The 4613-nt window shown below is 36.5% G+C and overlaps 1 pseudogene; it reads left to right on the top strand.

Moving 5' to 3' along the window:
• Positions 1–276: 276 nt before the first annotated feature.
• LOC123208403 lies at positions 277–3869 on the top strand (annotated as a pseudogene).
• Positions 3870–4613: the final 744 nt, after the last annotated feature.

Raw genomic sequence — 4613 nt, forward strand, 5'->3', positions numbered from 1 at the left:
GAATTCCCACCGTTTGACGAAGAAGAGCTCTTGAGACTGCCACCACCGCAAGGGAAACGTAAAGTAGTGGTAACATATATGTTATTTCGTGAGGTTTAAAGTAACAAAGGAAAACGACCATTGATGTTACAGTACCATTGAATAATTCCAAACAGTTTGGAAGGAACGTTTGTTGGAGACATTGACGTCCAACTACTATTCTTCTATTGTTGAAAAGCAGCTCAAAATCATTCATATGAAGTTCGGTAAGTTCAAAAATCTGAAAAGATAACCTGTGAGAAAAGAAAAATAAAGTGTAAGTTTAGTGTGAAGATCAAAAACTCAGAAGAAAGTTTACAAAAAAAGAGAAAGCAAGGCAGCTTGAGAACAATGGTGGATGCCGTGGTCTCGTATGTGGTTAGGAAGCTGGGGGATTATCTCATCGAAGAAGCAGCATTCTTACGGGGAGTGAAAAATGAAGTAGAGTCGCTAAAAAAAGATCTAGAATGGATGCTATGTTTCATAAGCGATGCAGAAGATAAACAATTTGACAATTCTTTGATACACCAGTGGATATCGGACATCCGAGAAATTGCTTATGATTGTGAGGATGTCCTGGATACATTTATGCTCCAAGCCCAAGATGAAGGGACTGCAAAGAGAAGGTGAGGATTCTCCACTTTCATCAAAAAGCACTATTCCTGGATAGTCTCTCAAACAACCAGTCACAAGAAGCCCAATCTACATAGCATAGGAAAGGAGATTGAAGCTCTCAAAAAGAGACTTCGAGAAACCTTTGATAGATCTAAAATGTATGGTCTTAAAGCTATTGATAACAAGTGGGAAGGAGAAAGCAAGGCTCTTCACAAGCTGAAACAACTAAGAAAAACCACCTCCTTTGCTCTTGAAAACCGTGTTGTTGGCTTTGAGGATGACACTGGCAAATTGCTGGCTAAACTACTTGAAGATGACCCAAGGCGTTTTGTAATTTCTATATGGGGTACGGGTGGTTCGGGTAAAACAACTCTCGCCAGAAAACTTTACCACTCTCGCCAAGTCGTGAGTAAATTTCAGCGTTGTGCTTGGGTTTCCGTCTCCCAAGATTTCAATATTGAAGATCTTCTTCGAAGAATCATAAAATCTTTCAATTTCACGGATACGATAGAGAAGTTAAGTGAAGAAGAATTGAAGAGATTTCTTTATAAATCGTTGCAAGGATACTCATATTTGGTGGTGGTTGATGATGTATGGGAAACAATAGCATGGGAGAGCCTCAAAATAGCATTTCCAGAAAACAACAATGGCAGTAGAGTGATTATCACCACTAGAAATAAATTTGTTGCTGAGCATTCAGATGAGAGAACCCATGTTCATGAACTTCGGCTTCTGAGGGAAGATGAAAGCTGGGAGTTATTATGTGAGAAAACTTCAGGCAAGGCAAACGAAGATGAAGAAATGAGGAAGCTGGGAAAGGAAATGGTCCAAAAATGTGGTGGTCTACCGCTAGCTATTGTTGTATTGGGTGGGTTATTATCTACAAAGAGACCAGAAGAGTGGCGCTTTGTGCGCGATCACATTTGGTTATATTTATGTAGCAGTTCAACTCCAATCCAAAATTTATTAGTTTTGAGCTTCAATGATTTACCTTGCCAACTCAAATTATGCTTTCTTTATTTAGGCCATTATCCAGAAGACAACGAAATCCAGACATGGCAGCTAATTCGACTGTGGGTGGCTGAGGGGTTCATTCCGCAAAATGAAGAAATAATGGAAGACGTGGCTTATCGTTACTTGAATGAGTTGATTGATAGAAGTCTCATTCAAATAGATAAAACACGCGCAGGGAGGATAGTCACCTGTCGAGTCCATGATCTTTTGCGGGATCTTGCAATTCAGAAAGCGAAAGAGTTGAATTTGTTTCACATTTACAATGAAATTAAAGATTCAGCTCGGTGTTCGAGTAAATCATCACGTCGACGGCAGGTTATTTATTCTGGAACAGGAGCATACTCGCAATTATTGGATCATCATAATCCACTCTTGCGTTCTCTAATTATCCTCAACTTGGGGCAGCGAGACATTCTTACCATCTGCACAAGATTTAAGTTACTAAGAGTAATCAATCTTTCCTCAATACTTTTTGAACTCATAATTCCTGAAGAATTAGGAAAGCTGATTCACTTGAAATATTTGGTATTAAGATATTCTGAAGTTAAATATGTTCCAGAGTCCATTCTCAACTTGGTGAGCTTACAAACATTGGACATAGTCAGTGGTACGTGTCCGCAGATGCCAACTGATATTTGTGAACTGCAAAAATTAAGACATTTAAGTGGAAACTTTTCAGGGCAATATTTGCGGATAGACAATATGACAAATCTTCAGACTTTGAAGTACATAGAAAACAAGACTTTGACAAACACCAACTTGGAGAAATTGATTAATCTACGAGAGCTCGGCATCGCTTATCTCAATGAAGAAGAAAAGGAGTTCAGTTTCAATTCTATTGCAAAGCTGAAAAACCTTAGAAGTTTATCGGTTCGTGCACTGGATAATCCTTTGGCTTCACTGCAGCCGCTCTCTCATTGCCAAGATCTAATGCACTTGAGCTTATGTGGGCGGATAGAGAAACTTCCAGGAAAAATGCATATAGTTTTGCCGAATCTGGACTACTTAAGATTGGAGTTCTCCTATCTTGTGGAGGATCCGATGCCTATATTAGAAAAGTTGCCGAACCTGACAGTTCTTCATCTAGCCCACAGCTCTTACTGTGGAGAGAAATTGGTGTGCAGGAACGATGGTTTCCGTCGGCTTAAAAGTCTGTATCTTAATCTGAGGGAATTAAAGGAGTTGCATATAGAAGAAGGAGCTATGCCTATGTTGACGGGCTTAAGCATTGTAAAGAACTGCAAATTGAGAATTCCAGAAAGATTGTTTTCAGTCCCATGCCTAGCTGAATGGGAATGCATAAGAGATTTCTTAGAGGAATTTTTGTAATGAAATAACTCAAGCTAACCTACTCTGATTTTTGGAATTAAATGGTGAGTTTCTGTTGTGTTTCATTTCCTTCAATTTGTTTTTCTTTCTAACTTATCATCTGGTGTTTGTTGTCATTTCAGCTTACAAAGAAACAGGAATCCATAACAAATGATGAGTAGCACACAGCAGAAAATCAAACCTGGAAATATGCAGCTTCCAAAGTCAGAAAGCAGGAAAGTTTCAAGAGACTGAAAAGGAATGAATAATTCAAGTCAATGGCCAAGATTAGAGTCATAAAAATAGGGAGATTAATATTGGCCATTGACTTGAATTATTCATTCCTTTTCAGAAATTTTTGCAAAGAAGAATAGTATCTTAACACATTGTAAGCCTCATGTCTGATCTGATCCTGGTGTTTTTATTTTCGCCTTCAATTTTTCCTTTTGGGCTGCAGTTAGGCTTTCTACCTGAGCATCATATTTCCAGTGAAGAGAAAATATTTAGTGAAAGGATGAGAAGGCAGGGGAAGTGATGAAAATTTATTCTGTTTCGCTTACCTTTGTTTTCACTTTATTATAGTGTCAAATTTAGTTGGATTCTGCAGATGTTGCAATCTTATCAGTTTGGCTTTAAATATGTTAAAAGCTTCTCTATAATTTAGTGGAAAGTGGGACAAGCACCGAAAATGAGACAAATACTTTCATTTTTCAGGATTTAAGGTTAAGATGATAGATTTTCATGTCAGTTCCAGGATTCTAAGGCTTCCAATGGGCCATTACTCTTGTTGGTGTTTGAGGAGTTTTTGTTAGTGCATACCCTAGGAACCATTTGTGTTATCGGTTTCGAGGGCATTTTAATCTTGTATGTACATTTATATGAATTATTAATAAAAGAAGTAGTTTTTTTGTTCATATACATAAATTGTTTCATTTATTTGCGATGATATAAAAAATGTATGTGAACTATCCGAATGACTCACTTAATATACTTACTGAGTCGTTGAATTGTTCCCTACAAATATGACATAACTTGGGTAATTATATCACATAGTCGACATATCAAATACCTCTATTGAATGCTATGAGATGACATTAGTGCGAGTGAAGATAATGGTTATGTTATTAAGATATTGATATGAATTAACAGTTAGAAAACCTTTTTTTTGAACATGACCAAATAACGATAAATTACATGATCATTAAATCGTAGTCAATGAATTATCATAAAATTGTACTTGTGTATGAAGTAATCATTTGATCTAATACGTCATAGTCAAATATAGATGCATGTGATTCATATGGTGTATATAAATGGGCACATTTCGTAAGACAAACCATATTGGTTATGTGTTACTTGTATATGGGAAGAATGATGGTCAAGATGGGATTCATTGACTTGGAAAGTACTGGATTCTAAATATCCGCTTATTCAATTAGAATCTGAGTTCTAAAGCGAATATCGATAAATATTATAAATCAAATCTCTAGCTAAAGTATAATACAAGTCATATGAAGGATGTTCGTTATAACATGTTCTGAATATTTAAATCGATGATTAGTAAATAATCAAAATTAGGACTTTAACAATCTATGAGTCTAAAATCGATCTAAATTGGACAATAAAATAATATTACCTACAGGAACGGACATTCTAAA

This window comes from Mangifera indica, chromosome 1 (genome assembly GCF_011075055.1).
Source record: "Mangifera indica cultivar Alphonso chromosome 1, CATAS_Mindica_2.1, whole genome shotgun sequence".
NCBI lineage: Eukaryota > Viridiplantae > Streptophyta > Magnoliopsida > Sapindales > Anacardiaceae > Mangifera > Mangifera indica.